This window comes from Podarcis filfolensis (assembly GCF_964270895.1).
Source record: "Podarcis filfolensis genome assembly, chromosome: 10".
Lineage (NCBI taxonomy): Eukaryota > Metazoa > Chordata > Lepidosauria > Squamata > Lacertidae > Podarcis > Podarcis filfolensis.
Genome location: NC_139612.1, coordinates 13365762 through 13387784, shown reverse-complemented (window position 1 = coordinate 13387784; position 22023 = coordinate 13365762). Strand labels below are relative to the sequence as shown.

General features: G+C 46.7%; 1 long non-coding RNA gene across 1 annotated transcript; it reads right to left on the bottom strand.

Annotated features, from left to right (window-relative positions):
* Positions 1–729: 729 nt before the first annotated feature.
* Positions 730–21744, bottom strand: LOC310744271. The gene is made up of 3 exons (XR_014539479.1): positions 21673–21744; positions 8247–8435; positions 730–1632 (listed from the first exon to the last, which is right to left on the bottom strand). It is a non-coding gene; the product is annotated as an uncharacterized lncRNA (long non-coding RNA).
* Between the last annotated feature and the right edge of the window lie 279 nt (positions 21745–22023).

Genomic DNA, 22023 nt, shown 5'->3' with positions numbered 1-22023 from the left:
CTGGTGATCTTTGCTTCTTCCAGTACACTGGCATCAGTTCGCCTGTCTTTCCAAGTGATGTGTAAAAGTTTTTTGGAGACGCTGTAGATGAAATCTTTCGAGGAGTTGGAGATGGCGTTTATAAGTTGTCCACGTTTCACAAGCATACTGTAAGGTCAGTAGTACACCTTTAAAGCACACCCAAAGCGCATTCCCCACCCCAAATGTAATGGCTTTAGGGGTTGCTTGTGCGTAAATAGCCGCCGCTCTGGGCTAGGTTGGCTGGTTAAACCATTTCTCGCTGGACAGCCATCCACTCTGTGGCTGTTCAGTCGCTGGCAGAATCCATCAGTGGGCGTTTCTTAAACCTTTTCCAACATAAAAGTTGTTTGACGCCCAGTCTCCTCCTACTCTCCCTGCACGGAAGTCTTCTGCGCAGGGAGGGCGTGGGTAGCGGACGACCTGTGCTCTCCCCGCTGGTGTCCAGTGAAGAGTCCCGGAGCCTGCTCTCTGCTTCCCCCATTGGCCCCCCTCTATCCCTGGTGTAGCACTGATTTTCTTCCCCAACAGGAGACTTGCCTCTCTCCCTGCTTGGCCCCTCTCCAGCATCGTTGTGGGGCCTCGGCTCCTCCTCTAGTTCCGATGGCAGTTCCCTGACACCAAAGAATTTGTTAAGGGTTGCTGGGAACAGTAACTCTGTGAGAAGCAAATGGCAATGCCCAGAATCCTTTAAGGCACAAGCACTAACTCTGTGGGGCTGAGGACACCTCAGAGCCCCTGAGGTATGGGTGGATGAGGCTGAGCTGCCCCTCTCAATTTTGAGGGGCTGAGCTGCAGTGGCAAAGGGCTCCGCCGAACCTCCATGCAGCAGTGGAAGGCCCTGCCCATCCTCACAGCCTCTCTCCGATTCATGTGACGTCACACACATGTGTGACATCATAATCATGCAACAAGTCTCCTCGTTGTTGGGTGGAACTGGGCACCTCTGCATCAAAGGGAAGAATGTGCTTCTGGCATAGACTCCAGCGAGGAATAATTCCACTTTTATGGGGCAGCAAAGCAAAAGGCTTCTCCGTAACATGTGCTGCCCTAAACGTGCTGCATGGCTACACCCTGATCTAAAATCCTAGCAGCCACAAGTTTAAATATGAAGTGTTCCTGCTGAATGAATTTCCCTATTTATCAAGGTGGTAGCAAGACATGTGTGTCTTTGGAGCATAAATTCAGAAACTGTACACATCGGAGCTTCTCTACCGTGAAGAGATCGCTGGATTTGAGACATGATATTGTGAAGGAGGCGCTCTTGTTGATCTATGAGATTGCAATGGGATATATGACAGGAAACAATATTTCCAGTACACTGGATCAATGGCATTGATTGGCAAACTGCAGCGTGCCAAAGGCATGAAACAGGCATGAGATGATTTCTGATTTGTGAAACCTGTTAACTTTTCTGTCCTGTCATTTTTCCATAATTGATTCTTACTCTGTTCTGCGGGGGCATAATAACAATGTTTTATCAGTAACATTCAAGAAGAAATGATATTCTTATGTCTGAATGTTAAACCCTCATATGTGCCGTTTGCTTTCTTGATAGTCGCCGGCTTCTATTTCATAGCATTGCAAACGCTGTTACTCAGATGTGGCAGGGATCTAAGAAAGAAAATAAATAAACAAATTAACAAAGCAAAATGCTTGTTTATAAGATACAGCTGTTCAGATCACAGTTCATTAAATGAGATTTATTTGGGGCAAATCTATTACGCTCCGGGTTAACACCGTGCAAATTACAGTCCCTGTCTTGAGCTAAATATTGTGTTCTAAATAGATGAAAGTTTAATAACAGATCACAAAATGAATTAACTCATTTTGAAGAAGTTATGTACCTGACGCCTAACTACTTTTATAGTGAACATGACTTAGCAGGTTTCTTTTGCAGGATTAACTACCATGCTGCTGCCAATGAATGACTTTCTTATCCATCGAAAATGTAATGTAGAAACCGCAACCTACATGCCTTGCTACTTCATGTGTTGTGTCAGAGGACTCAAGATTTGAACTATTTATGTACGCGACCACAGCTGTCTGGATTCTGCTAGCCCAGAGATGGAAAGAAGGCACAATTTTGACCAAGGAAGAGTGGCAGATAAAACTGATGAACTATGCTGAAATGGCAAAACTTGCAGGAAGAATTAGAAAACAGGAAGAGGCAGGTTTTAATAAAGAATGGGGAAAGTTGATATCTTATTTGAAAAAATATTGTAAACAATTGCATTCATTGGTAGGTTTGGCAGAAAACTTGTAGTAAAATTTTGAACTATGGATTGGAAAGGGTTTAGAACAATATACTTACGGAAGACATGCAGAGTGAAAATCATTATATGAGGATCCACAAAGGAGCGGGAGAAGGAAGTCAAAAGGGATTTCATGTTTTTATTGTGTTTGCTTATTTTTCTTATGCTTATTGCATGTGAAATTGAAAATGCAGAAATAAATTATACCTATAAAAAAAGATTCGAACTCTCCAAGATAACTTTGCTGTCAGTATTGTCCAATGGTCAGTTTAGAATATTATTCCAGATACCTTTCACTCATTTTTTTTTTTCAAATTCACTGCAGATTAATTCTGAAAGCATTTTTATGCCATCATGTTATTGATGTTTGCATTATCTATATGTGTGCAAATATGTTAACACTTCCACGATAATCTTATCAATTGATTCAGTCCCATTTCAATTCTGAGGCTGGGACATTCATAAAAAGTTCCATCCTAGCACCATGTAACTGATTGGTGAAAGCTAAATTACCGTATTTTTCACTCTATATAGCAACGCGAAGCCTCCGAAGAGCAGAGGGAGCGCTCCCTCCGCGCTCCGGAGGCTTCACGTTGCTTTCGCTGAAGCCTGGAGTTCCCGCTGCGCTCCAAAGGCTTCAGGTGGCTATCCCTGAAGCCTTTGGAGCACAGGGGGACCTCGCACTGCGCTCCAAAGGCTTCAGGGATCTTTGAGGCTGGCGGTGGGGGAAAGCAGTGCTTCCTTCCACCGCCAGCCCCACAAGCTCGGGGGGCAGCGGCAAAGCTGCACACCTTCGCAATGCTCCCCGACCTGCTCTTTGAGGCTGGTGTTCCCGCCAGCCCCAAAGAGCAGGTCGAAAGGAACCTGAAGCCTCCCGCCGCGCTCCAGAGGCTTGGTTGCCTTCACTGAAGCCTGGAGAGCGAGAGGGGTCAGTGCGCACCGACCCCTCTCGCTCTCCAGGCTTCAAAGGTAGCCGCATGAAGCCTCCAGAGCCCAGCGGGAACTCCCGCTGTGCTCCAGAGGCTTTGGGTGAATGCACCTTGAACGCACCTTGTTTTAGAGGGGGAGAACAAGAAAAAAAAAATTCTCCCCCTCTCTGCGCTGAGCCAAGGTGCGTCCTGTGGTCTGGTGCGTCCTATAGAGTGAAAAATACGGTATATCCCAGTTACCTAGTTGTAACTGGAAAGAGGGAACCAGTTGAAGGAAGGGTGAACTATCGGTTTGACTTCTGTAGTGGAATAACTGGGGAGAACAGACACAAGATACCTTACAGGCCAATAAAGAACTGGACGTCGACTTGTTCAGCTAAGCAAGCAGGTGGAAGTGAATTATGAGCACAGCAGGCAATTATTTCCCCAAGGATTGGGTGCAGTTAACTCAGGACTCATCTACCCAGCTGCAAATAAAACGTTTTGAATGTGTTGTAAAGCGCAATATACAAATGCGACACTAGCTGGCAACAGTGAGCTATGGAAAATTCAATGTATTTTTCAAAACTTTTTTTAAAAAAGTATTTTCACAGTGTTTTTTATATGTGTGTAGATTCCACCTAAGTCACACACACATACCATTTCTTGGGTGCAAATATCATACCCTCCAACATTCCTCAGATGAAAATAGGGACATGTCTCACATTTCCTGTGCCTTCCACCATCCCGAGAAAACCGTGTTAAATTTAGCACCCACCATCTCCCCTCTACTCTCTGCCCCTAACTCTGGATGTCATATTGTCTTACATTGAACGTAACCAAAAGACTTTATAATCTGAATTTAAAAAGAGAGAGAGAAAGACACTGCATGTTCTTTTGCAGTTTATGCTAATCTTTAATAAAAATTATTTTAAGAAGGGAAGGAAGGAAGGAAGGAAGGAAGGAAACTCTTTAATCCTGAATTTATTTTATTCAGTGGCAAATTTGCAACACACACACCAATGATTTATTTATTTTTTAGAAAGGGGAAAGGAAGGAAGGAAGGAAGGAAGGAAGGAAGGAAGGAAGGAAACGAAACTCTTTAATCCTGAATTTATTTTATTCAGTGGCAAATTTGCAAAAAGAAAACACACACACACCAATGATTTATTTATTTTTTAGAAAGGGGAAAGGAAGGAAGGAAGGAAGGAAGGAAGGAAACTCTTTAATCCTGAATTTATTTTATTCAGTGGCAAATTTGCAAAAAGAAAACACATACCAATGAATTTTTTTTAGAAAGGCGAAAGATTAGACATGGATTTGCAAAATTCTTCCCACCCAGGGCAGCCCTGCCCTCTCCCTGCCCCCCCTCCCCCGGAATTGGCAAGTCACAGTGGGTCTTGGCATCTGCATCCTCTCCCATCCTCCTCACCCACTATGCAGCTGCCACTGCAAGATGCCCAAGGGAGGAGAGGCCACAGAGAGGTACTGGGATGCTCCCTCGCAGCCACCATCACTTGGGACAAGCGCTGGATCATCCTTTTCCCCGAGCTCAGCCTCGGCTGTGCTGGCGAGGGAAATTGGGGCGTTCTGGGATCAAATCAGAAGCCAGGATGGCTTTCGTAATTCCGGGACTGTCTCTGGAAAATCGGGACACTTGGAGATTATGAAAATATCTGGGTAGATTTATTTCACGATAAACAGAGATTCAGATTAATTTTTTGTGGTTGGTCATCAGAGCATCGCTAGAGTTTAACAGTATGAAAGCAGCATCAAAGGAGGTTAACTTAGATTGGAAGAAAATGCAACATCAACAAACTTTAAAGTGCTGAATTTCCCTGGCACATCGCAACATGTTCCCTTTCTTAGAAAGTCCCTCTTTTAACAAATATTAAAAATGAAATGGAAGGAGATAAAAGGGATCTATGCAAATCTGAACAAAATCATCCAAACCTAAATAAACAGAAGCACAAAACACACTTAAAATTCTGAATCTCCCTGACGAGACACAGTGTTCTCTCTTAAGAATTTTGTCCTCTCATCAGTTACTACGGATAGAAAATGTGCAGTCTTCACCATAGTTTATTTATCTTGTCTACCCAATGGATAAATTGCAGACCATCTCCACCTAAAATTTGCCCCAAAGTGTTTGTCTCTCAGTGTACGATACAAAGGGCATTATATGATAAACTGGCTCTTTAATCTGGTTTAAACCACAGCGGCGGGTACTTTCAGAATATGGCATAACTCTGATCCTCTGTTCCAGAGCGGCAAAGGGAATCGAATGCAAATCCTGAAAATAATAAGGTAGCAAAAGCACCACCGTATGGGTGTGAATACTTGAGAGATAAAGTAGCACTCTTCATTTGTGACTTCTGTGAGATGAGCCAGCCTAGCTCAGCTGGTTAGAGCATAGTACGGATAACACCAAGGTTGCAGGTTCGATTCCCGTACACAGGGCCGTCTTTACCCAGGGGTGCAAGGGGTGCGGGGCACCTGGGCGCCGAATTTTGGGAGCGCCAAATGTATACCTACTGTATACCAGTCCCTCTCGATCAGCGGCAGTGAAAAGCAGTGGAGCAAAAGTCCCCGCTCCCCACCCCGTTGCTCTGTTGTTCCGTAGCGTCAAATATTCCCAAGGAGTCAGGAAACAAAAGCAGTTATTTCTGCTGCATCATTATTACAGGTGAGTGAATTTCCTCCCCCCAAAAAAGTCAACAACTTTGGCTTCCCCCCTTCCAAAGAAAGCTTAAGAACTTTGAGTTCACCCCCCTAAAAAAATTGGGGGCGGCTAAACTAAATTTGGGGGCGCTGGGCTGATCTTTGCACCCTGGAGGCGCATATGTTAAAGTTGGCCCTGACCGTATGGGACAACTGTGTATTCCTGCTTTGCGGGGGGTTGGAACAGATGATCTTTAGGGTCCCTTCCAACTTCTTTGATTCTAGGATTCTAGGATAACCTTTCTGTGTTTCTAGCCAATAGGTGAACTCATAGTTGGGCCCTCACTTGTGGGGTGTCTCAGGGTTCTGTCCTCTCCCCCATGCTTTTTAACATCTACATGCAGCCGCTGGGAGAGATCATCAGGGGGTTTGGACTGGGTGCCCATCAATATGCAGATGATACCCAGCTCTACCTCTTTTTCAAATCAGAACCAGTGAAGGCAGTGAAGGTCCTGTGTAAGAGCCTGGAGGCGGTTGGAGGATGGATGGCAGCTAATGGATTGAGGTTGAATCCTGACAAGACAGAAGTACTGTTCTTGGGGGACGGGGGCAGGCTGGTGTGGAGGACTCCATGGTCCTGAATGGGGTAACTGTGCCCCTGAAGGACCAGGTGCGCAGCCTGGGAATCATTTTGGACTCACAGCTGTCCATGGAGGCGCAGGTTAATTCTGTGTCCAGGACAGCTGTCTACCAGCTCTATCTGGTACGCAAGGTAAGACCCTACCTGCCAATGGACTGTCTCACCATAGTGGTGCATGCTCTAGTTATCTCCCGCTTGGACTACTGCAATGCGCTCTATGTGGGGCTACCTTTGAAGGTGACCCGGAAACTACAACTAATCCAGAATGCTGCAGCTAGACTGGTGACTGGGGGCGGCCGCCGAGACCACATAACACCGGTCTTGAATGAGCAAATTAAGTTAACTTGGATATGCAGAAGATAGTAAAAATAAATTTAAGGAACCGCAGAAAGAGAGGGAAGGAAGTCAAGTTTGGGAATCTTAAAACGATTGTAAAATTAGTGAAATGTATAAATCTGAAAAACATAAATTTAAAAAATAAATAAATCCTGTGTGCCCCTACTGCTTCTTGACTATGCTGTCGACCCAGATACACTTAAGGAAATATATCCTCCAACATTTATCTGATGAAAATAGGGACATCCTATTCAACAACAACAATAATAGTCGTAATAATAATGATTTTATTATTTATATCCCGCCCATCTGATTGGGTTGCCCTAGCCACTCTGGGCAGCTTCCAACATATATAAAAACATTAAACATTTTAAAACCTCCCTATACAGGGCTGCCTTCAGTGTCTTCTAAAGGTTGTATAGTTACTTATCTCCTTGGCTCAGGGGGACAACTCCACACCTTCCAACATTTCCCTGATGGAAATAGGGACGTCCTAAGGAAAAAGGAGGCATTCTGGGAGCAAATCAGAAACTGGGATGGGTTCTATAAATCCGGGACTTTTCCCTTGAAAATAGGGTCACTTGGAGGGTCTGAAGGAAACATTGCAACACTGGATCAGAATGTTGGACTTTTAGAGCTGAAACAAAAAATCCACACTACTTCTTAAGTGTAAATTGGGAAGTACCTTATTTTTCTGTGTATAAGATGTCCCCATGTATAAGACTTTTGGGGACCCCAAAATTAGAAAATGGGCATATGCACTATCCGTGTATAAGATGGCCCCAGATTTTAAACCTTATTTTAAAGTAAGAAAACCCCTAGTCTTATACACAGAAATGTAGGGTACAGTGGAACCTCGGGCTGTGAACGTGATCCGTGCGGGAGGCACGTTTGTAACCCACAGCATTCGCAACCCACAGTGCCGCATTTGTGCATGTGCGGGTCACGATTCAGTTCTTCTGCACATGCACAAAGCACGATTTAGTGCTTCTGAGCATGTGCGAGCACAAAACCCAGAAGTATTCCGTTCCGGTACTTCTGGGTTTGGCGCAGTGCGCAACCCGAAAACGCATAACCTGAAGCGTATGTAACCTGAGGTACCACTGTAATTCCCTTTTATTTCAACGCTGGTGCGCTTAGGAATGGGATATTATTTTGATGTGAGCAGAGATTTCTCTTTACCCTAAAAACGAAACATAGAAAACCCAAACAGCTTGAAAATATAATTATGGGGGGGGGGGGAGGAGGAGCAAACCCTTCTGAGTTTTGCAAAGCCTGCGAAAGCGAAAATAAACGTTTTATAAGTTTCACAAAAGAAACCTCAAAGAACACAAGGCTTGCCCAGCCCTAATTATTTATTGTGAGTCATCAAGAAGAGGGCTCCTCCCTGACCTTGCTGATAAACCCATTGCCAAAAATCCAGTGTACCTGCTTTCCTTTTCATGTTTGTTGTTCGGGAGTTGTGCCACCTCCAGGGATCATAGGGCGTCGGGCTCCACCAGAAAGAGCAGTCGGTTGAAAAGTCCTTGGAGGATCTTGTAATCCTCAGCATAAAAAGGTGAATGAAGCAGGCAATCTGCACAAACAGTCCCTGTTTCCTGCTAAAGCCATTGGTGTCTATTTAGAAGAAATAAAAAAATTCTATTTTTTTTGCTCAGTGTCACTACACTCTTTAAAAATTACAGGATCTCTGATTATTTCTTTCTCTGGCACTTATTCCACTTTGGATTAAAAGCTGTCTTCAGCCAATCACAAAAATGTTGTCCGTGCATTTTTCAAAATGTTTTATTATGCACATACAGTAAGAGAGATTTACAGCATATTCACGCTTTAGATCAGTGGTAGGCAACCCAAGGCCTCCTCAGTCCAGCCCACGGACGGTCCAAGAACCAGCGTGTTTTTACATGAGTAGAATGTGTGCTTTTACAGTGGTAAAGGTAAAGGTAAAGGGACCCCTGACCATTAGGTCCAGTCATGGCTGACTCTGGGGTTGCGGTGCTCATCTCGCTTTATTGGCCAAGGGAGCCAGCGTACAGCTTCCGGGTCATGTGGCCAGCATGACTAAGCCACTTCTGGCGAACCAGAGCAGTGCATGGAAACGCTGTTTACCTTCCCGCCGGAGTGGTACCTATTTATCTACTTGCACACTGATGTGCTTTCGAACTGCTAGGTGGGAGCAGCAGGGACCAAGCAATGGGAGCTCACCCCGTTGCGAGGATTTGAACTGCCAACCTTCCGATCTGCAAGCCCAAAAGGCTCAGTGGTTTAGACCACAGTGCCACCCGAGTCCCAAGGTACCACTGTACTAATATTTCATAGATTCAGGCTTGTATATTGTTGAAACCTCTTTGTTGGTATTATTTCAGTGCTGCGGGCTGTTGAAGTCTTAAAGGGATTGAGCATTTGCAGGAATAAAGAAATGTCAAAAATCTAGTCTCCAAAGAGGGAAACGGTGGGGGTAAAGATCCCAAGGGAAAATTCAGCCCTGTGAGTAACATTTTGGCAACCTCAGGCATCGGTACTCCTTAATGCTTCTCCACAAAGTGCTGTTTATAAAAGCATTAGGGAGACAAAAACCTGATACCGAACTTACATGTCCGCCCTTGTAAGAAACGATTTGGGAGAATCTTATGCCCTTGCTGAGTAAGGTAAGGAAAAGGGTGGGGCCACACATTTTTATTTGAACAATAGTTAAGCGAAAAGCCACAGCAAAGGGATGCCTAGGAGAAAACGCCCTCCTGTCACTCTTATCTGATCCAAGGGACGACATTCAAGTTTCGCCTATACGCACACATTTTTGGACTCTCTGCCACACACAGAGATTTTAATTCATTAAGTGGCGAGCATGAATGAGCTATTGCAGTGGAGCACCAGGCATGTCAACAAAATCTACCCACACCCTAAAAAGGGATTTCTGGAATGTAGCCGATATCCCTGTTTTTCCGGATGCACGTGAGGTCTTCCAAACCTGGTGGGAATAATGGCTGTTATTTATCTATTTCGTTTATAAATCGTCACAATGTCACAATGAAAACAGCAGCCATTAGAACTTATTTCAGGTCCAATCAGATACAGACTGGGATAAGAATCTTGCTGAAAGAGCAAGGTCTTCAATGCCAAAAAGATAATAGAGATGGCACCTGTCTGATTTGTAACGGGGGGGGGGAGAGATCCAGGAGGGATCAGGTGCTACCACACCAAAGACCCTGTTCCTACATTGCATGGACAGATCTTCTAATGAGATGGTATCTGTAAGAGGCCCTCAGTCCCTCCAAAGAGCAGTTAGGTTATCCTAAGGTCCCAAAAGAGCCATAGGTATCTTACCAGAGGAAGGTCATAAAAGGCACCTCTAACCACCAGTCTCTAATGTCCAATGGATCCAGGAGCACCCCCAGATGACGACTTGAGGATGTGATGGAGTCAGAAAACTGACCTCACTGCCATGGAGTAGACACGATTATGGGCTCTCACTCAGGTTTGGGTGGTTTTGCCGTGCATCTTTCGCCAATTGCACTCTAGGTAAAGATACCCCTGACCGTTAGGTCCAGTCACAAACGACTCTGGGGTTGCGACGCTCATCTTGCTCTATAAGCCAAGGGAGCCGGCGTTTGTCCGCAGACAGCTCACAGGTCATGTGGCCAACATGTCTAAGCCGCTTCTGGCGAACCAGAGCAGCGCACAGAAACTCCGTTTACCTTCCCACCGGAGCGGTACCTATTTATCTACTTGCACTTTGATGTGCTTTTGGACTGCTAGGTTGGCAGGAGCAGGGACCGAATAACGGGAGCTCACCCCGTTGCGGGGATTCGAACCGCCGACCTTCTGGTCAGCAAGCCCTGGGCTCAGTGGTTTAGACCACATTGCCACCAGCGTCACCTTCAAATCTGTTTCATCACAGTTAGTCCCATGGTATGCCGAGGTGCAAAACAGGCTGGAGAGGGCATTCAGGACAAGAGCTTGACATGTCTTGCCGCTTCCCAGTGAGAGGAGAGCATCATCTGCTCTATGAATTGGGGGGGGGACCAAGAGTACTCAGGAATCCTTTGGATTCCATTAGTCACCTGGTGTGGAGGACAGGACCAAACGAATGGCAGAGGGGGAGTCCAGATTTCACCAGGAAGTGACCTGACCACGGCAACTGGGTGATACCCATCCCCCTTATTTCCACACCGTCTTTTCCCACAATCTGAAGCAAATATCAAATCTAGGGTCTGCCTTGTTGTGCCAGACCAATGGCAATATGATACTGACAGTGCTTTTTTTCTTTTTTTAAAAAAAGTTTAGGGGTACTCTCACTTTGACTCCAGAAAATCACCATTTAATAGTTCGAATCGGGGAAAATAAATAAATACTGACCAATCACCGTGCTAGATTCCAACTCCTACTTCACACATTAAACGCTCGCTTCCGTCTAGGACTCAGGAAACACCGTGACAGGAAATGAGGCCGCCATTGGGGGTAGCAATGGAACTGTTTAGTGGTATGCGTACCCCTGCGTACCCCCCAGAAAAAAACACTGGATACTGTACACGAAGGCGTAACTAAGGAACATCATCACGGATACTAAAATCACATCTGTATTCCTTGAACATCATGCCTGGCACCACCTCCATGTGCTCAGAGAATTGGCAGGGCAGCACCAAACCAATTTTACTGTCTCCTTGACAGGTGCAGTCCCTCACAGTCAACTCTAAATGTTTCCTAGCAGTGGAGCTGGAAGTCCTGTGACCCACCCCAATCTCTCTCTTTTTTAAATACATTTTTATTGATTTTTTAACATATCAGTTCCAACAACGTATCTTCTCATCTTATACAATGTTTTAGACTTCCGTCAACACCTCTGCTGATTTTCCGTTCTTTATCACTTATTCTGCATTTCTTTATTTCTATATTGTGTTTAATTGTTCTTAACTAATAATTCTTTTCATAGTCTTTCTTGTAATGTTTCAAATAACCCACCTTACAAAACTTCTTGCAGTCCTACTAGCGTGATCTGTTCATCACAATTACTTTTCAAATAGTTCATATATTTACTCCAGTCCTCTAAGAATCTCTGATCCCGCAGGTTTCAAATCCTTCCTGTTAGTTTATCTAATTCTGCACAATCCCTCAATTTCATCCTCCATTTTTCTTTCGTCGGTAATTCTTGTGAACCACCCCAATCTCTGCAGCCTGTGATGATGATGCTCAGAGAATCTAGGCAGGCTCACCTTGGCCAGATCAACTCCTCCCAAGCTTGCCCCCCCCAAAGTCTCCAAAATACACACAATATCTGCACTCCCATTCACGATCAGAGTATGGATGAGTGGGGTCTTATGACTTACCAATCTAGCAGTGAACAGCAGCACCTATGGACCGGTGAACACAGCAGATGAGCATCCAAGAAGGATGACCGTATAGAACAGGCTTCCTCAACCTCGGCCCTCCAGATGTTTTGAAACTACAATTCCCATCATCCCTGACCACTGATCCTGCTAGCTAGGGATCATGGGAGTTGTAGGCCAAAAACATCTGGAGGGCCGAGGTTGAGGAAGCCTGGTGTAGAACAAGGGGTAAGAGTCTTGCCCTCACCTTCTACAATGCTTATCCCCTCCCCAAGGCCTTGTCTCTCCCTACCAATGATCACTGAAATGGGGGTGTTCCTCCCTCCGGAAACATTTCCCACCAAACACATCGTGGGGTGGCCTTTGCATCTTGAAGGCCACATTCCCTCATGAGCAGCCTTCCAGAGTTCACATATCAGTGATGGGTAGGGCCAGACACAAAAGTAGAAAGAGCAATGGATATGACTCTCACCTTTGTGCAATAGGTTATAATCTATAACAGGAGTGGGAAACCTTTCTAATCCCGAGGGCTGCAACCCCTTGTCTTCTGAGGAAGCGGGTGGCGCTGTGGTCTAAACCACTAAGCCTCTTGGGCTTGCTGATCAGAAGGTTGGCGGTTCTGTCCCAGCATTTGCCAACCTAGCAGCTCGAAAGCACATCAGTGCAAGTAAATAAACAGGGAAGGTAAATGGCGTTTCCATGCGCTCTGACTTCCGTCACGGTGTTCCAATGCACCAGAAGCGGTTTAGTCATGCTGGCCACATGACCCAGAAAGCTGTCTGTGGACAAACACTGGCTCCCTCAGCCTGTAGTGAGATGAGCGCCACACCCCATAGTCACCTTTGACTGGACTTAACAGTCCAGGGGTCCTTTACCTTCTTCTGAGGAGCATATTGCTTGCGGGTGCAGGGTCTGGGGAGAGTCCTGGTGGCGCAACAGAAAATTCACCTTGGGCTCCCAAGCCTGAGGAGCCTCAACTCTGATCTAAACAGTAAAACAATACACCCCACTGTAAAAACTATACACACAGTGACAGAACACTAACACATCCTGATAAAATCTGCAGCTAATTATCCCAGAAGGTATCTGACAAACATGAGAACCAGTGGTTTTCTCAAAAATGCATGACCCAGTTGCTGCCACACAAGAAAACATCCTGTCTCACATCCAGGGAAGGCCATTCCAGTCTTCCGCCAGGTCCATGCTCTCACTCTGAAGGCATCTGGCGACTTCCTCCTCTCCTACAATTTGACTGCACTGGTTTTTCAGCCGGTGTTAAGAAACACGTGCACCCTAACATCCGTCCTCCTGCTAGTAAAAAAATCAAAATTAAATTGGGTAGTGCCCTTAACCACAGGATTCCTGAAGGGGCAACTCCCTTGGGTGTCATCTCTTTGGCAACAAGCCTGACGAAGGCTAGCTTACTGTCCAAGAGCTGCTAGGTTTTGATGTCCCGATTCAGATGCTAGATAGAATTGTAGAGATGGAAAGCAGCCTGAGGGACATTTGGTCCAACGCCCTGCAGCGCGGGAATCCTGTTGTTGCATGGGCTCGATCCACCAACCTTTTGGTTAACACCCAGTGTCACAGGATATGTCTCTTCCAAGAGTGGCGTCTCTCGGGTCTCTCCCTCAGGGAAGATCTCTGGAACAGCCCAGCGAGGCCACAGACAGTGAGATGCTGGTTCCCATGGCCAATCTTCTCCTGCCCCACAGTGCTGCAGCCACAGCTAAATCCTCACTGCGTATTTGGTTGGACAGCCATTCCTTCTACCCAGGGAAGTGTGAACGGGGGTGAAGACGCTCTAGTTGATGAGCCAGTGTGGTGTAGTGGTTAAGAGCGGTAGTCTCATAATCTGGTGAACCGGGTTCGCTTCCCCACTCCTCCACAAGCAGCTGCTGGGTGACCTTGGGCTAGTTACACTTCTGTGAAGTCTCTCAGCCCCACTCACCTTACAGAGTGTTTGCTGTGGGGAAGGAAGGGAAAGGAGAATGTTAGCCGCTTTGAGACTCCTTCGGGTAGTGATAAAGCGGGATATCAAATCCAAACTCTCTTCTTCTTCTTCTTCTTCTTCTTCTTCTTCTTCTTCTTCTCAGCCGCCTGGCCAATGTCCAATCTTTAAGAGAAACCATGGCAGCCAAACTGGTGTAAAACCAACTGGATTTTGCAGCGCAGAAACCGCACCATTTGCCCAAGAGCTGTCATTCCACCCACCCCAAGTGATCTGTTTATCCTTCAGAGTTAGGCATTGTTCCCCTGACATTTCATCTACCGCTTAACCCTGGCCCCAAACTCCCCTTGGTGCTACCATTCTATTTTTATTCCATGCCGTTATGTATTTCTAATGCCTTCCTTTGTTTGTTTGCCTTGTATCCTTAAGTCATCTGCAAGTATGTCTTCCATTCCTCTCCCAGGTACCTCCTGCAACACTCCTCCCTCCCTCCGCCACAAAATCTTGTTTTCTCGTGTCTGTCGTCTTCTGATTGCTTGCTTACAAATGCCTATATTTCATGGCTAGTGTGTGTGTGTGTGTGTGTGTGTAGTGGTACCTCTGGTTAAGTTCTTAATTTGTTCTGGAGGTCCATTCTTAAGCTGAAACTGTTCTTAACCTGAAGCACCACTTTAGCTAATGGGGCCTCCCACTGCTGCCGCGCCGCCAGAGCACGATTTCTGTTCTCATCCTGAAGCAAAGTTCTTAACCCGAGGTACTATTTCTGGGTTAGCGGAGTCTGTAACCTGAAGCGTATGTAAACTGAAGCGTATGTAACCCGAGGTACCACTGTACATACTTTGGGAAATCAACATTTTAAAAAGAAAATAAAGAAAACAAATAAATCTCATTTTTAGAATGGTTAACTTGTTCTAAACTGTTTTATAATGTTGTGTTTTGTGTTTATAATGTTGTAACCTGGGACCTTAGGGCAAAGAGCAGGTAACAAACAAACAAACAAATAAACAAACCATCTTCGGGGGGGGGGGGTATTTTGTCCCATTTCCTGATGCTTATCTCCATCATTTGAAAAGACGTTGCATTCTTTTCTTTGTTTTACTCCTCTCAAAGCTGCAGTCCTATTCAGAAGGAAACTCCATTGAATTCAATGGGGCTTACTCCCAGGTAGAGGATTGCAGATGGAACCAAGCATCCATTCGCAAGTTCTGTGCCTCTGAATCACTGATAGCTGTTTACTCCCAGGGAAGTGGGTATCGAACTGCAGCCTTAATCTCAACTAAGTGCGCATGGGGTTGTAGCCCTAGCATGTGGTCTGAGGGACTGACTAGTTTGGGGCAAGTTTTACATAAAGCTTATTTAGAAAAATAAAGGCTGTGGCACATGCTACAGCTTCCCGAATGCTTATCCAGCCATGTGCCCAGCTTCTTCTCTAGATATCAATGCCACGAGGAATGCAGTATAAAGAAGGCAGTTTCAACCATGGTTGTGAAACAAGCACAGATATTATAAAATGAAGCTGCAAGCCATGTCATGAGCAGTAAATAAAACCACCACCGAAAGTTATGTAAGTAGATGTCATGCGCTGCTTGTGTGCAAAGCCAGCATACCTTAGTTATCTATGGATAAAACATTAAGCAACAACCAGCCATGCCATCTAAAGGAAAGGTGGTATAAGGTTGAAACACACTCAGGTGACCTGCAATCAGATCATTAAGCAGAACATTACTGTTTCACACACTTTCCTTTAAAAGCAATCTACAATAAGGTTTGTAAAACAAGATCAGGCCTCCGGGGTTGCATGCAGAACAGAAGGTCTCAAACTTTTAAAAAATCCCTTCCTGAAGATTTCGTCTCTACTCACCTTCCATCAATATCAACCTTCCATTTACAGAAGATTAGTCCTAATAGGCATCACTTTCTCTCTTTGTGAAGAGAGCAGTGTTGTGCAGGGCCGCCCAGGATTCATCCGTCGGAAATAGCATCTAGGCAGAATTTCCGAAAACTGGTAAAAGAGTCCGGGGAAAACCAGGTGTATGGCAACCCTTGGGGGCGGGGGGGCAAATTTCCATTAAAAATACCTCAAAAACGTCAACATTTCTTTTGGAGATTTTGCAAAAAAAGGTCCACAATTTTTGCATCCGAATTCTCACTTTTTAAAATAAGGCAACCCTAGTGTTGTGCTATGCACTGAGCGTTCTGTAGACGGGAAAAATGGGTGTTATATACTTTCACTATTCAATGTGAAAGTAAGGTAAAGGACCCCTGGATGGTTAAGTCCAGTCAAAGGTGACTGTGGGGTTGCAGCACTCATCTCTCTTTCAGGCTGAGGGAGCTGGTGTTTGTCCACAGACAGCTTTCCGGGTCATGTGGCCAGCATGACTAAACCACTTTTGGCGCAACGGGACACCGTGACAGAAGTCAGAGTGCATGGAAATGCTGTTTACCTTCCCGCCGCAGTGGTACCTGTTTATCTACTTGCACTGGCGTGCTTTCGAACTGCTAGGTTGGCAGCAGCTGGGACAGAGCAAAGGGAGCTCACCCCATTGCTCGGATTCGAACCACCGACCTTCCATTCAGCAAGCCCAAGAGGCTCGGTAGTTTAGACCACAACGCCAGTTGCGTCCACGCTATCCAATGCGAGTACTGTTCAGGGTAAAGTCACAGATCTAAACAGACACAGGTCCATTGACCTTAACGGGTCTGTTCCAAGTAGGACGAACATTGGTTTTTCCAACTGCACAATGATGCGATTTGGTATGGCATTTTTTTCAGCTGGAACTCGCCGGAACTGTTCCCGCACCTCTCAGGTGGGCGTCATTGTAAGAGTACAAGGGAGGTGTTCATGGTAAGTTCTGGCCCCTCTTTCCCTAGAAAAACAGCACTGAGTACAGTCTTTGACTATGTGTTTTTTCAGCGTGTGCTAATTCGATCGGAGGGCTGGGCATCCACTAAAGAAAACAGATTTCTACTATAGGGCTCCCAAACCCTTAGTTATATTCTTTAGGGAATTTGATGGTGCCTGTTATCAAAGACCACATTATCAAGGTGTACTGTGTGCCCAATTCTGATACGGTTCGTTATCAAGAGCGAAATTAGTATTAAGTCAGGAGGGTTGACTATGGCATTTGCCTCTGCACCACTGGCAAAGTCCGTTCCCAGTTTCGCCGGTTAATCATTTGTGCTCGGCTACTAGCAAGTACATTGTCTTTCGGTCGCAGCAACCCCAGGTCACAGTCCGAGATGATGTCGTCGCTCTTTTCTCCACTTGGCTCAGATTTCTACGTTAAAACCTGTGTGTGCGCGAATGAGCTCTAGCTCCGTTCGTTCTTTCTCAAGACGGCACAGTCTTGTATTTCTCTCCTCGGGATCCTTGGCAAATCGGATGCCACCCTAAACGTATCGTTTGAAACATTGTCTGCACTTTTAAGGGACGCGGGTGGCGCTGTGGGTTAAACCACAGAGCCTAGGACTTGCCGATCAGAAGGTCGGTGTTTCGAATCCCTGCGATGGGGTGAGCTCCCGTTGCTTGGTCCCTGCTCCTGCCAACCTAGCAGTTCGAAAGCACGTCAAAGTGCAAGTAGATAAATAGGTACCGCTCTGGCAGAAAGGTAAATGGCGTTTCCGTGCACTGCTCTGGTTCGCCAGAAGTTGCTTAGTCATGCTGGCCACATGACCCGGAAGCTGTTCGCCGGCTCCCTCGGCCAATAAAGCTAGATGAGCACCACAACCCCAGAGTCGGTCAAGACTGGACCTAATGGTCAGGGGTCCATTTACCTTTACCTGCACTTTTAGAAAGGAAATGCCAACAGCAATGTTTTGAGAGGCAGGGATGACCTGGAGGAGGAGACAGATTCATGGGAGGAAAATTCTACCAGCTGCAACAAACCCTGATGGCTATGCACAATATCTGCTGTCCAGAGGCAGTTTGCTTCTAGAAACCAGTTGCTGCAAACCGCAGATGGGGAGAGTGCTTTCGTGATCACATCCCGCACCTGGTTGGCCATTGTGAGAAAAAGAAGCTGGCCTAGATGGACCACTGATCTGATCCAACAAGCTATGATGGTGATGGTATTCTTCAGAGAACACAGAGGAAAGATTTAACCCCGTATTTCCCTCTGCATGCTGCAGTCTAATTCCCCTCTCATGTGCATATTAATTATTATTATTAAAAATAAAGTCAAGTTTTCTAATGATGAGATTAGATTCACACCCATTTGGCTCTCAACTAATCCATATTTCTATTTCTTTAGCTTTGCCATTATATTATTATTATTATTATTATTATTATTATTATTATTATTATACCACCCTATACCCGCAGGTCTCAGGAGGTTCGCAGGATAAAATCGCAACATGCAAACACAAAATATGCAATCAAAGCAAAAACAACCCAATAAGCACACACACACCCAAACACATTATAAAAAGGGCATAGGATGCACTACGGAATGTCCCTGTTGTTGTGATATCCAGCGTTGCAAATAATGCTTTTTTAAAAAACACACTAGCCCATAAAAGCATTTTTACTATTCCACTGCCCACGAACAACAATAGAAAGGCACATCTAGCAACCTGGAAGGTATGGGGGAGGGAAAGTGTTTTGTTTTTTTCACTCAGTTTACAGTAACTTTTCTGTTTGCTTGCCTGGAGCTAACTGAGCACATGGCTTCATGCGAGCTTGCTTATGACAGATGGCACAATCGGCGCATGGGTTTTGCATCAGCTGAAGTCGTGCCTCTTCACCCGGGCCTTTGGGGTGGCTGATCTGCCATGGCTGCAGCCGAGGACGCCCCATCTGCTATATGATTCGGCTGGTTTAAATTTGATACAATGCTATCAGCATTATATAAAATGCTGCTAGCTAATGCTATCAGCAAGTTTGGGAAATCACTGGGAAGAATAACCTTAACCCATATGGAGCCATACGGCACACAAAAATATACTAATTCCACCAGTTGTCTCTTGTTTGGGGACATAGAGAATGAAAAGGGACACAGGTGGTGCTGTGGTCTAAACCACTGAGCCTCTTGGGCTTGCCGATCAGAAGGTCAGCAGCTCAAATCCCCGCGATGGGGTGAGCTCCCGTTGCTCAGTCCCAGCTCCTGTCAACCTAGCATTCAAAAGCACACCAGTACAAGTAGATAAATAGGTACTGCTGCAGCGGGAAGGTAAATGCCGTTTCCGTGCGCTCTGGTTTCCGTCATGGTGTTCCGTTGCACCAGAAGCGGTATAGTCATGCTGGCCACGTGACCCAGAAAGCTGTTTGTGGATAGTTCTGAATAGTTCTGAAAGGAGAGATGCGCCGCCCTGGAGAAAAAGCCCGCCCCCCCCAATGCAGACTTATCTCTCTCTCCCCCCGCCAACCTCTTGAGCCTTAAATCATAACACTGCTTATGGGTTGCTAAACAGCGCGCGCATGTGCATGGGCAATACATTCCTGGCGCTTGGGCATCGCACCATGACAAAGTGGTTTGACATACAATTATTTCTTAGGGCTTTTGTTTTGTTTTTTAAATATCCCATCAAAAACTTAGGTGCAATATAGCTTAGCTGCTACTCAGGGCCGTCTTTAGCAGATGTGGTGTCGGGGTGCAAATATCTGCCCAGCACCCCCAAATTACCATGGATAGTGGGGGGGGGCCAAAGCTGCGCACTGCCAGCCATGGGGGACCTCCAACTCTCCCCCATGCTGCTGCGGGAGAGTGATCCCTGCAGAGGTTTGGGAGGGAAGCTGTGTGCACACCAGCCATATTAGATGGCGGGGTACAGCTGGCCGGCGTGCAGCGAAAGGGGAGGCCGCCGACAAAGCCACACAGCTCCCCCACTCACTGGGGCACCCCTGTGACGCCGGCGCCCGGGCGCAACACACCACTAAGCCCTATGGGAAAGACAGCTCTGCTTAGGGCTTTTGTTTCGTTTTTTAAATCTCCCATCAAAAACCTAGGTGCAATGTAGCTTAGCTGCTACTATCCCATAAACTGCAAAACCTGTATACCTGCAAAACCAGCTTCTTACTTAAGGTCCTTACTTCAGAAGATCCCCACATCCTATACAGTGGTACCTCGGGTTACATACGCTTCAGGTTACATACGCTTCAGGTTACAGACTCCGCTAACCCAGAAATAGTGCTTCAGGTTAAGAACTTTGCTTCAGGATAAGAACAGAAATCGTGCTCCAGCAGCGCGGCGGCAGCGGGAGACCCAATTAGCTAAAGTGGTGCTTCAGCAGTTTCAGGTTAAGAACGGACCTCCGGAACGAATTACAGTGGTACCTCGGGTTAAGTACTTAATTCCAACTCTCCAAATGTCTTGCAGAAGCAGGCTGAAAAAGCATTCTGCATAAAAACTGGAGGCTTTCCCCCCGACTTTTGTCCCCAGTGCTTTAGAAATTAAACCGGAATGTGTAAACTGCTTTTCCAAACGCGTGAGCCTTGGCAGCTCAAGATATATAATACGCAGCCATGTGGCTTTCCTTTGGCCCGCCGGGAGGCGGGCGAGCCTTTCCTTGTAGCCTTGGCGCCCCCTGCGGAAGAGGAAGGAAAGTGCACGGGCTCTGCCCCAGACGTCAATGAGACGCCTATTAAGGACAAGCAAGAATTCAAACGTGAGACGCTGCGGCGCGTGCATGTTTCTGGCTATCTCTGAGACTCTTTGTGGGTGGGTGGCTCCGGGTGCAGTTTCAGCGGCGGGCGCTGCCAGGCAAAATAACCGTGCTTTTTAAACAGTTGGTATATTTCGGTCCCAAATCTGCTCGGGGAGGGAACGTGCCAGGCGCTCGCCCCCCCCCGTCTAAAAATGCAAGCGCAGATATAATCTGCAGAATTTCATACGGTGTTGGCAATGAGAGCAGTGCAGCTATCAATGCACAAGAGCCTCTTTTTTTTTTAAGCTCTCAAACAAGGTTGCATCTTTTTCTTTTCTTTTCCTGCGGAGCCGCTATGTGCAACATCAGACCGGCAGCTCCATTTTTGCACATGTTGCAAATCTTCGCACATGGGGGGGGGTCCTCTGAATAGAACGGGGGCAAACTGAGAGATGCACCGCCCTGGAGAAAAAGCACGGCCGCCCCACGATGCAGACTTCTCTCCCCCCCGCCTCCCAGCCTTAAATCACAACATTGCTTACGGGTTGCAAAACAGCGCGCGCATGTGCGCGGGCAATAACATTCCTGGCGCTTTGGGCATCGCACCACGATGCGCCTGGCTGCAAGTTTCCTAGGCGGGGAGATGCGCGCTCCAAGTGCAATGCCTCTCTCTCTAAGGTGCGACTGTAGAGCCTGGCAGGAGTCAAGTGCTGCGGCAGCAAGGCTCGCGATCCGTGGAAGGCAGCTGCTAAATGGCGCGGGTTGCTTTTTTTGGAGAGGAGGGGTGGAAGTTGGGGTTGCAAACTGCAATGCACAAAGCAGCACTAATAATAATAATAATAATAATAATAATAATAATAATAATAATAATGCAAAGGACCCAGCCCACTGCGCGTTATCCCAGCCTGGTGATGATGGCGGCTGGCTGTCGCCCCCCCCCCATGCCCGCCTGCCCCCCCCCCCCGCCCCGCCCCGCTGCAGACGCAGCGTCTCTAACCCGCGGAGAATGACCTTCCCCATCGCCGCCCGAGAAAAGGCGCGCCGAGGAATTCCCGCCCTTGCGCTCGTAAGCCGCCCTCTCCCCGCTCATGCATATGCAAATCCCGCTCCCCTCCACTGGCTGCGGCGAGAGAAGCCGCCCTTCTCATTGGGCGCCGCGCTCCAGCGCATGCAGATGAGATGAGAACCTTCCCTTTTTCTCGCCCTCGCCCCGCCTCCGGTGATGAGAATTTTTCAGACGGTGTAACTTTCCGCGTCTCTCTTACTATCAGCAAATAGTTCCGGGGAGCACCGGGGGCGGCGGCCGCCCCGAAAGCCGCAGCGGCTCCAGCTCGCCGAGGAAAAAAGA